Raw genomic sequence first — 12,428 nt, 5'->3', positions numbered from 1 at the left:
AGGTGGGGGGAATGCAGTCAGCTACATCAATCTCATCAATGACTAGTACATTATGAACAATAGTTTGATGCAAGTTTCATTTTCTTCAGTTGATATTTTGATCATTTCTCTATTTTCTGCCCTCTTCACAGGAGGTGTTCTCTTCATGTGATACTGTTCCATTGGTGCTTACCACTCAAAGGATAACTTAAGCATTTAGGCATTCTTTATATGTGAGCAGAAACTTTCAAAGCCAGATTTCCCTCCTCAGGGAGGAGTTCCAGCATGGGAGAACGTCAGCCGACCCTAAATCTGCCTCAACTTCAACCTATTCGTAGAATCAAGGAAATTAAAGGGAAGGCATCAAGATTTCCACAGAAGACCTCGGCCAAATCTATTCAGAAGAAATATCCTGAGGCCAAACTCGATAAAACAACTAGGTCATTTTCCTGCATTGAGGGAACCCAAAACATTAACAGCCACATCCTGGAGTTTATCTGTAGCTTTTAAATGGTGAGACCGGGGAACAGGAATAGGCAGAGCGGACAGATAGGCAAAAAAAATCTGCAGACTTGTGCAGCAACCCTTGTTGTTCACTTACATTTGGTGGGTGGGGAGGGATTGATCAACAGCAATCCCAATGAGGACAGGGGATGTAAATCCCAATTAGGCAATGGGACATCAGTGATTCCACTCAGTTTAAGGTGGGAGTTCGGAAAGAAGTCCCAGCCCAAGTGTTGTTTACTCTATTGAATCACAGCTAGAACAAGCTTTTCTTGTATGGTTGGCATTCACACAAGAACTTTCTGACAGGTATGACTGGAGAACAATCAGAAATCAGAATTTGATGATTCAGTGATACTGGGGATATATGGAAAGAATGTAGAAGTCAAGTCTGCTTACACTAGAGTGGAATATTTCAAAAGGGAATCTCACGAAAATTTCTTTAAAATATTGTGAATCTGCTTACTGTGGCTAAAGGGGGAGGCTGAGTGGACATCATATCCCTTTGGGTAATCAATCATCTGTCTGTGACAATGGGAGGAACAATGTCCCACCCTATCTTGTTATGTTTCTTTCAAGGCTCAATCAGCTTTGAGCTGTTGGATTGCATTCCTGTTCTGTTCTTAGGCTAAGAATTCTAAGGATCCCTCTGCTGAGAAGGCACAGTTCTTTATCTTGTGGCTGCGATTGGTAACTTGTTAGCCTGGCTGTAACTACTGCTATGTTAGCAATTTCATATCTTGTGAATTGCATCAGGGCCAGAATTTTGCTTCAACCTAACACTTGAAAACATTGATTGTTTTTGGGCTATATGATGTCAAAAATCCCTGTGCATATTAATTACTATATACTTGTTTGATTAATACAAAATGGTGATCATAGAGATACTAAAAATTACATATCCAAAGATACATACTTGCAATAAATCAAGGTACATGTGAATTTAGAATCATAGAATGCCTATAGTGCAGAAAGAGGCCATTCAGTCTATTGAGGCTGCACCAACAATTCCACCCTATTCACAGAAACTCACATATTTACCCTGCCAGTCCCCCTAACATTAAGGGGTAATTTAGCATGGCCAATCCACTTAACCTTTGGACTATGGGAGGAAACTGGAGCTCCCAGAGGAAACCCACACAGATACTGGAGAACATGCAAACTCCACACAGACAGTTACCCAAGGCCGGAATCGAACCTGGGTCCTTGGCACTGTGAAGCAGCAGTGCTAATCACTGTGCCACCATGCAACCCCAGTAAAACAGTACCTCACATCTATTAGTAATCATCCAGTCATATACTTTGTAACACAACTGTGATTATAAAAAGCACATATTACATATACTCTTAATATGGCAAAGAGTAGTTATACAATTAAGAAAAATAAAAGGAAACGATATTTGAATACTGGAAGACTGGTAAATGTTTGCATTCAGAGGGAGCTGGATGAAGTACAGAAAGTTAACATACAGGTACCGCAAGCAATTAGTAAGACAAGTGGTATGTTAGCTCTTGCTATGAAGGGATTAGAATAAAGAAGTCCTATTACAACCATACAGGGCAGTGGTGAAGCCACACCTAAAGTATTGTGTACAGTTTTTGTCTCCTTACTTAAGGAAGGACATACTTGCCTCAGAGCAGTTTGTAACAAAGGTTCAGTGGACGGGTTCCTAAGATGAGGACTGGTTCCTGTCCAATGAGGAGAAATTAAGCAAAACAAGAACTATATTTCCCAGAGTTAAGACCTGATAGATCATCTAACTAAAACATATAAAATTCTTAAGGACTTGATCAAGGGCTGAGAAAATGTTACCCCTGGCTGGGGAATCTAGAACATTGATTTATTCTGCAACTGTGATTCAGTCATTGAAGACTGAGATGAGGAGAGATTTCTTTAGTCTAAGGACAGTGTACCTTTGGAATTCATTCCCTCAGAGGGCTGCAGACACTCAGTTTTGGGCATATTCAAGAGAGATATTAATAGATTTTTTGGCACAGAGAATTAAGGGGCATTAAAATTGCACAGGAGTTGAGGTACAAGATCAACCATGATCTTATTGAATGGAAAAGCAGGCTAAAAGGACCAAATGGACTATTCCTGCTCCTATTTTGCATGTTCTTATGACCACCATCATAAAATCAACTTTTCCAGTACTTGGGGTTTATATGCCCACATGTGCCTACCACATCGAAAAGACTGGCTCTATTACTTAAACAAATGTGGATATCAAGGCTCTGGATAGTTGATCATTCAGCCAATTCAGTGTGCTGCCAAGTTCAGATGCATTAATTGTGAAACTTATTCTGTCATGTGATGGAATTCTATATTTTTTTCAGAGCAGGATTTTCCTTCCGGTGAGGCCAGAAGCCAACGTCAGGAGTGTTTCTGGTTCCTGATCCTGCCTCTGGAGGAACTTCAACATTCAACCCAAATGAATCAGTTTCAAGTTAGAGAATAAAATGCAGCAAAACACAGTGAAAGAATGAAAGCTGCGATTTTAATGGTGTACATTTTACATGATAAATTCATGTTACAAATTTTAATATCACATTATTATTAAATTTATCATGTACTTAATATCATAGTATGCAATAATAATATTAATTAATTTTTTGTGATTTGTGCCAATTATGTGACTTATTGCTTGGCACAACCGCATCTCAAGGATTTTTCATTATGGTCATAAGACTGATTTCTGTGAGAAAAAATTAAGAACAAGTAAATTTGTCCCTTTGAGCTTGTGTTTGTTCCAGTCTACCATCCAATTGAATTCATTCACTTGGCAAATTATTTCAAATATTTAACACACTTTATTATGGAGTTTTCTTCTAATATCTACTTTGAATTCAACCTCCACATTAGTTTGAGATTCAAATTTGCTTCAAGATCCGTGCAGCAATTCAGTTCCCTTCATTGCATATCATGCATTTTCAATCTTATCTCTCAACATGCATTACTTTGTATTTGTCAGGATTAATCTGATGCCACACGTATATATTTGCATAAGTCATCTAAGCCTACTTTGTCATCTGCAAACTTAACAAATGTACAATTAATTTTTGCTCCAGATCATTTATGTAGATGACTAAATGAAGAGCTTGAATTGTTGTAAGAACATAAGAACATAAGAAATAGGAGCAGGAGTAGGCCATCCAGCCCTTCGAGCCTGCCCCGCCATTCAATAAGATCATGGCTGATCTGTCGCTGCTCAGTTCCACTTTCCCGCCCTCTCCCCATAACCCTTAATCCCCTCTCCTATCAAAAACCCATCAACCCGTGTCTTAAAAATATTTAGCGAGGCAGCCTCCACCACTTCAACGGGCAGAGAATTCCAGAGATTCACCACCCTTTGAGTGAAGAAGTTCCTCCTCAACTCTGTTCTAAACCGCCCCCCTTTTATCTTGAGGCTGTGCCCCCTAGTCCTATTGTCTTTTTTGAGCGGGAAGAGTCTTTCCACCTCTATCCTATCCATCCCATTCATCATCTTATACGTCTCAATGAGATCTCCTCTCATTCTTCTAAACTCTAACGAGTACAAGCCCAGTTTATTCAGCCTCTCCTCATAGCTCAACCCCCTCAACTCCGGTATCAGCCTAGTAAACCTCCTCTGCACTCCCTCCAAGGCCAAAATATCTTTGCGCAGGTGCGGCGCCCAAAAATGCACACAGTACTCCAGTTGCGGCCTCACCAATGCCCTATACAGCTGCAGCAAGACCTCCCTACTTTTATATTCAATCCCCTTCACTATGAAGGCCAGCATCCCATTCGCCTTCCTGACCACCTGCTGCACCTGCAAGCTGGGTTTTTGCGACTCATGCACAAGGACCCCGAGGTCCCTCTGCACCGTCGCCTGCTGCAGTTTTTCTCCACGTAAGTAATAATCCTTCCTACCATTTTTCCTACCAAAGTGGACCACCTCACACTTGCCAACATTAAATTCCATTTGCCATTTCCTGGCCCATTCGCCCAGCCTATCTAGATCCTTCTGCAGACTCTCCACACCCTCCGCACAATTTGCCGTTCCCCCAATCTTGGTGTCATCAGCAAATTTCGACACCCTGCACTCTGTTCCCTCCTCCAGATCATCTATATAAATGGTAAAAAGCTGAGGCCCCAGCACCGACCCCTGGGGCACTCCACTAGTCACCATCCGCCAATCCGAATAGCACCCGTTGACCCCCACTCTCTGCCTCCTATTTGACAACCAATCTTCTATCCATGCTAACACCTTACCCCCAACTCCATGTCCCTCGACCTTCTGCAATAACCTCTTGTGAGGCACTTTGTCAAACGCTTTCTGAAAATCTAGAAAGACCACATCCACCGGCTCTCCTCTATCCACTGCCCTAGACACATCCTCATAGAACTCCAGTAAATTTGTCAGACACGACTTCCCTTTAATGAAACCGTGCTGCGTCTGCTCTATCAAGCAATTCCCTTCAAGATGCCTCGCAATTTCCTCCTTGATGACAGATTCTAACATTTTACCTACCACAGATGTTAAACTAACCGGCCTATAATTCCCCGCCTTTTGCCTGGCACCCTTCTTAAACAACGGCGTAACATTAGCCGTTTTCCAATCATCCGGCACTTCCCCAGAATCCAGCGACGTTTGGAAAATAACCACCAAGGCATCCACTATCACCTCCGCCATTTCTTTCAGAACCCTCGGATGCATTCCATCTGGTCCTGGGGACTTGTCCACAATCAGCCCCTCCAGTCTGTCGAGCACCGCCTTTCTAGTAACAGTAATGTCATTAAGACCCTCCAGTCCTACCACCTTTCTATCGCTAACACCCGGCAAATTATTCACGTCCTCCTCCGTGAAGACAGAAACAAAAAAATTATTCAATACCTTAGCCATATCCCCATCCCCTACCACTAGGTCCCCTTTCTCATCCTCTAAAGGACCAACATTCACCCTAGCCAGCCTCTTCCTTTTTATATATTTATAAAAACTCTTGCTATCCTTTTTTATATTAAGCGCTAGCCCAGCTTCATAGTTTCTCCTACCCTTCCTTATCAACTTCTTTGTCAATCTTTGTTGACATTTAAACCTCTCCCAATCCTCTTCTCGCCCACTACTCTTAGCTACTCTAAATTCCTCCGCTTTTAGTTTAACACTTTCCTTCACCTCCTTTGTTATCCACGGCTTATTACCTCTCCTCCTACTATCCTTTTTGACCATCGGAATAAATTTCCGTTGAGCACCAAGAAAGATCTCCTTAAAGATCCTCCACTGCTCCTTAACAGACCCTCCCTCCAACGCGCTCTCCCAGTCCACATTCGCCAATTCTTCTCTCATCCTACCGTATTTCCCTCTATTCAAACAAAGGACGCGTGTCCGGGAACCCACTTTCTCCTCCTCCATCTGCACCAGAAACTCCACCATACAATGATCACTCTCCCCAAGAGGATCCTTCACCACAAGGTCCCTAATTCTACCCGCCTCATTACATAGCACCAGATCCAAGATAGCTCGCTCCCTCGTCGGCTCCAACACACACTGTTCGAGGAAACTATCCCGGCAGCATTCCAAGAACTCTTCCTCGAGCCCCCCATGTCCAACATGGGTCGACCAATCAATATGCAGATTGAAATCCCCCATAACTACGGCCGTCCCATTCTTGCACGCCACACTTATTTGCGCGTTAACAGCCCTCCCCATCTCCAGATCATTATTCGGGGGCCTATAGACGACACCCACCAGCGTCTTCCTCCCTTTGCTGTTCCTAATCTCCACCCACAACGATTCCACCCTCTGCTCCTTGGCTCCAATATCATCCCTTGCTACCACCGTGATGCTATCCTTAATCAGCATAGCTACGCCCCCCCCTTTTCCCTCCTGTCTATCCTTCCTAAACACTTGATAGCCCTGTACATTCAGCTCCCAGTCCCTGTCACCCTGCAGCCACGTCTCTGTAATGGCCACCAGATCGTATCCATTTGTGTCGATCTGCGCCATCAGCTCATCCACTTTATTCCGAATGCTTCGTGCATTCAGATAAAGTGCTTTCATCCCAGCCTTCACCTGGACCCTATTTGTCGCAACGCCACCAACTATACTCACGCCCCCTACTCCCTCTATTATTGGGACATCCTCGGCCTCTTCCCTTACATGTACACTTTCCTTAACTTTAGACCTCGTAAGGTCACCTACCCTCACACCCTCCCCCCCCCTAATTAGTTTAAAGCCCTGTCTACAGTCCTCTTTACTCGATTCGCCAACACTCTGGTCCCAGCACGGTTCAGACCAACCCCATCCCTCCCGAACAGGTCCCACCTACCCCAATAATGGTGCCAATGCCCCATAAATTCAAACCCATTCCTCCCACACCAATCCCTGAGCCACCCGTTCACTTCCTTAATCCTGTCAACCCTATGCCAATCTGCACACGGTTCAGGCAGTAGCCCAGAGATAACCACCTTGTCGGTTCTACTTCTTAATTCCATTCCAAGCTTTTCATACTCCCTCCCCAGATCCTCAGTCTGCATTTTGCTTACGTCGCCGGCACCCACATGTACCACAACGACCGGATTCTCACCCTCCCACTCCAGGTTCCTCTGCAGCCCAGCTGCGACATCCCATACCCAAGCACCAGGCAGACAACACACCCTTCTGTGCACTTTGTCATTGTGACAAAGGACAGTGTCAATGCCCTTCACCCCACTATCCCCAATAACTATTACGTTCCTTTTCCTTTTCTCTTTGCCTATGTCCTGCTGCAGCACTGTACCGTGTGCAGCTTGCTCACCAACCTCACCTGCCTCGTTCTCGTCCAACTTGGAAGCAAGAACCTCAAACCTGTTATGCAGATTAAGAGGCTGAGGCCTCCGCTCCTCACCCCCCTTCCTCTTCCCAGTAGCCCCCTCTTGTCCCTGACTCTTAGAGTTAGCCAGTCTAGGGGGGGTGGATGTCACTTGCACCCCATTGACAATGGCACCCTCTCTCCCCTTGATGAGCCTCAGTGTCTGTAGCTCAGAGGCCAGCTCATTCACCCTGAGCTGGAGCTCCTCCAGCAACCTGCACTTACTACAGACATGGTCACTGGGATGAACCCTACGGTCCACCAGTTCCCACATCATACAGAAACCACACATCACATGCCCTTCCATTATTTACTGTAGTAGTTTTGAAAAAATTTTTTTTTGTTTGTTTTTTTTTTGTATTTTTTGTTTTTCAATCGAACTCACCTGGCCTTTTCTCTTTCCAGCCCTTTTTGATATTAAGCCCTAGTAGCTCACTCTGCTTCCCTCTCACTCTGCTGCCCGCTCAGACGCTGCCCGCTGTCTACACCAGGCCTCCTTTTAAACCTGGCGCTGATTTAAATCTGATGAACCACAACTGCCTGCTAACCACTCCCTCAGAATTCTTAAAGCAGTAAATACAATAAATAAATGCTTTAAACAGTTCTACAAAGAACAAAGTGCTTTAAACTTATTTTAAACTGGTTTTTAACAGGTAAAATCTTAGCTGTCTCTCTGCTCCTTCACTCATCTGCTCCAGCAAACAATGGAAGGCTTCACCTTGTAGTCTCACTGTGTGGTGTCTATGTCTATCATTGTCTTTTTCCAACTTCTTGAATCAAATTTCTTCCAACAGCCTTGCATTGTATTCTGGATTTCCAGGACCAGAATTCTCTGGCTGTTCATCCCCACTGCCGGTGCCCATGAGAATGAAGAATTTGGCGCTCAGCCAAATCTCTGTTTACTGCAGTGGTATTGGAGAATGTCAACTGCGGCTGAGGTCAGAGGATCCGGCCCCGTGTGCCTTTGCTTTATTCTATCTGAGGCTTTGTCAAAAGTTTCCTGAAAGTATCAATTAACCTTGTGTTGGGGATTTCCACTTGTCACACCCTCATCATTTGTAAAATATTGCCAAGTCCATCTCTCCCTTTTAATAAACACCAATTGTTTCTTCTTAACTTATTGGTGTATTTAGTGCTTTCCTGCTTTGTTTTCTATTATCTTACCTACTATTAATATTAGATTGATTTATCTGTAACCCCCTGCTCTCTCTTTCATTATTCACAAGATTTTTAAACTTGTTGGTTAATTTTTCACCGTTAGTTTTGTTATTTTAGTCACAAGTTGATAAGGACATAAGAACTTAAGATCTAGAAGCAGGATTAGGCCATCTGGCCCCTTGAGCCAGCTCTGCCATTCAATAAGATCATGGCTGATCTTTTTGTGGACTCAGCTCCACTTACCCGCCCACTCACCATCACACTTAATTCCTTCACTGTTCAAAAATTTATTTATCCTTGCCTTAAAAACATTCAATGAGGTAGCCACAACTGCTTCACGGGGGCAGGGAATTCCACAGATTCATAACCCTTTGAATGCAGAAGTTCCTCCTCAACTCAGTCCTAAATCTGCTTCCCTTTATTTTCAGGCTACGTCCCCTAATTCTGGTTTCACCTGCCAGTGGAAACAACTTCTCTGCTTCTATCTTATCTATTCACTTCATAATCTTATATGTTTCTATAAGATTTCCCCTCATTCTTCTGAATTCCAATGAGTATAGCCCCAGTCTACTCAGTCGCTTCTCCGAAGCCAACCTCTCAATTCTGGAATCATCCTAATGAATCTCCTCTGCACCCCCTCCAGTGCCAGTATGTCCTTTCTCAAGTAAGGAGACCAAAACTGTACATAGTACTCCAGGTAGGACCTCACCAGCACCTTACGAAGTTGCAATATAATCTTGCTGTTTTTAAACTCCATCCCTCTAGCAATGAAGGACAAAATTCCATTTGCCTTCTTAATTACCTGCTGCACCTGCAAACCAACTCCTTGAGATTCTGGCACAAGGTCACCCAGTTCCCTCTGCACCACAGCATGCTGCAATTTTTTACCATTTAAATAATAGTCCATTTTGTTGTTATCCCTTCCAAAATGGATAGCCTCACATTTACCAACATTGTACTCCATCTGCCAGACCATCGCCCACTCACTTAGATTATCTATACCTCTTTGCAGACTTTCAGCGTCCTCTGCACACTTTGCTCTTCCACCTATCTTAGTGTCATCCGCGAATTTTGACACACTACACTTGTCCCCAACTCCAAATCCTCCAAATGCCTGATCTTGGAATGCAATCCTATTTTTAGAGCAGCATAAAATTCCATATATATACGAATATTTGGCTGCCTGTTGCAATATTTAGATCAGTCTATCATTGTTTGAGCCATCCCTTGTTTTGTCAGAATCAGTCCAAGAGAACAAGTTGAGTTTTGCATACACTGGAAACCTGGATTGTTATTTTACTGTCCTGCCCACCATGGGAATTGAGCAAGGCATGGAGCATAGGAAGGTTCAATGACGCTGGGTGGGATTTTACAGTTTCGGGATGAGCGAGGCCATAAAACCCACTACTGGATTTAAGATGGACTGTATCTAATTTTTTTTACATAGTTTAACTGATGTCATGTAATTTTTAGAGATGGTTACATAGCTGATGGACAGCTCAGCCTATTAAACTTTCAGGTGACAGAAAGGTTATTACAATTAGACATTGCTCTTGCAAAATTAAGTACAAAGATAGACATATTGGCTGGAATTTTCCACCTGTTTACGCCAGCAGGATTCCCTGATCCCGCTGCATTGAACAAAGATTTGGCTGAGTGCCAAGTTCTGCGACTTCCCTGGCAGCGACGGCAGGGTGTGAACGGCCATAAAAATTCTGCTCATTGTTGCTTTTTAAATCAAATATATAATTGAAATAGGCTAACTTCAGGCATTTGAAGGGTGTATTTGCTGATATTTCAGAAAGAATTTCAATTTATTCTATTTTCTTAGGTGTGTGAAAAGGGAGTTGACACAATAACGAGCACAATGGAATTTGCCCTTTGCAAATCAGAGAGGTGCCGTAACTTGTTATGTTGCATTTTTTTTGGTTCTTCAACAAATTTTAACTCAAAGTTTAATATTGTTGCATATTAATGATGCTGCACTTTTTATGTAACAACATGACCCTGAATGTAGCCCTATTCTCATCAAAGAGGCAATTTGTCATTTTTACAATAGGAAAATTGGTGTTTGTGATCTGTTATTCTCAGTACTTAGATCAGTGGCTTCAAGTTGTGAAGTGTAAAAATTAATTGCTGGCTCTTTTAACGTAAGTTGCTGCTACAGCATTGCATGCAGATAGTCAAGACCCACTAAGGGGGAGAGGGTTGAGGAGGTGGAGTAAGGAATACGATGTGGAATAAGGGATGGAGAATTGGAGAGAAAATGGATGAAAAAAAGAATGGAGGGATAGGGAAATTGTGAGAATGATAGGAAGACAGGCCAACAAGACTTGGGACTGGGTTTTCCAGTCCCCTGCCAGGCATGTTTTCAGTGTGGGGGGAGCGGAGGAGGCTCATAAAATATAAAGGGTGACAAGCTGACCTTCTTACCGCCCACCCACTCTCGACTTGGTCCCCATTATATGATGGCTGGGTGGGCACCAAAATCATTAGCCCATCCTGCATTTTTAGATAAATTGAACTTCTCACCAAGCCAAGAATGCAGCCTTCACCATAAAATGGGTGGCATGGGCAGGCAGGTGGGAGTGAGGAGCCCAGTTTTGAAAACCCTGAATTAATAAATTGACTGATAGGTTGTGATCTACATAGCAACAGGGGAGAATATGCATGCTGACAGCAATAGCCAACATTCAAATAGATGATGAGATGCATTCTTTTCCCAGTAACAATAGTAGCAGACATTCAGTTCAACTTTATTGTTATTGTATAGTGGACAAATGCAAATACAACCAAAAGTGAGTTTGCAGGTTTCCAAGATACAAAGAAAAAAAAGCAAATGCAAATAGTCATTATAAAACAGTGCCAATTATGTGTATACATGTGTGTTGCACAATACCCATCACCTGGGAACGTGTTAAAGGATGGAATTGAGCTGGGTAACAGCTCTGGGGAAGAAGCTGTGCCTGAGCCTGGTCTTACAGGCTCAAATGCTCTGTAGCACCTCCCAGTTGGCAGGGGTGGGGGGATCAAATTGTCTGTGGCTGGAATGGGTGGGATCTCCTGCAATGCTGAGAGATCTCTGCAGGCAGCGTTTGTAATAAATGTCCTGGATGGCTGGTGACTGGGTGCCGATGATGCATTGGGCAGTTTTGATTACTCACTGGAGAACGTTCAGGTCAGAAATGGAGTAACTGCCGTACCACACCGTAATGCATTTCGACAAGATGTTCTCTATTGTGTACCGGTCAAAGTTTAGGAGAAGCTCAGAGAACAGGTTGGCTCTCTTTAGCCTCCTCAGGAAGTCTAGGCGCTGTTGAGCCTTCTTTACTCGGGAGGAGGAATTGAAGGACCATGACAGCTCCTCTGTGATGTGGATGCCCAGGAATGTGAAGCTCCACTTCTACCCATTGATATAAATGGCAGGGGGTGGGGGAGGAAGGGTACATGGTGCCCCTGGACCTCCTGAAGTCCACAGTGAGTTCTTTGGTCTTATTAGTGCTGTGAGCCAATGGACATCTAGATTAGATCAAATGTAAATAGCCCTACCATCTGGAAGCAGTGCATCTAGATGACTAAGAGATCTGTGTAAGCATACAGGTGCTCATTTTCAAGAGTCAAGTGATGTAAAAGAGACAGACTGCCCAATATACAGCAGGCAGAACCAGCATATAATTGCCCACTCGAACAGAATGGACAGTTTAACATCTAACAGCAACCAGCTACCAGCAGAGTCTTAAAGACAAACAAGTGCAGCAACTTTCACAAAAGCAGCTTAAATGTCCGCCTGGACCAGGCAAAGTGTGGCAGCTATTACCTGGATTTAACTTATAGATTTGTTTAAGGTGGATGTTGTTTGGGAAGGGGTTCAGGTATTGAAGTTATTGTTTAGATCAAGGGGTAAGTCTAGATAAATCTGTGTATGTTTATTACTTCCACGGCCCTATTTTACCATTTTGATTCAAAGTACTGGGCGG

The sequence above is a fragment of the Carcharhinus amblyrhynchos genome, chromosome 5, assembly GCF_965287045.1.
Source record: "Carcharhinus amblyrhynchos chromosome 5, sCarAmb.v2.hapA, whole genome shotgun sequence".
Lineage (NCBI taxonomy): Eukaryota > Metazoa > Chordata > Chondrichthyes > Carcharhiniformes > Carcharhinidae > Carcharhinus > Carcharhinus amblyrhynchos.
The sequence above is the reverse complement of the archived record's forward strand: the minus strand, read 5'-3'. Positions refer to the sequence as shown.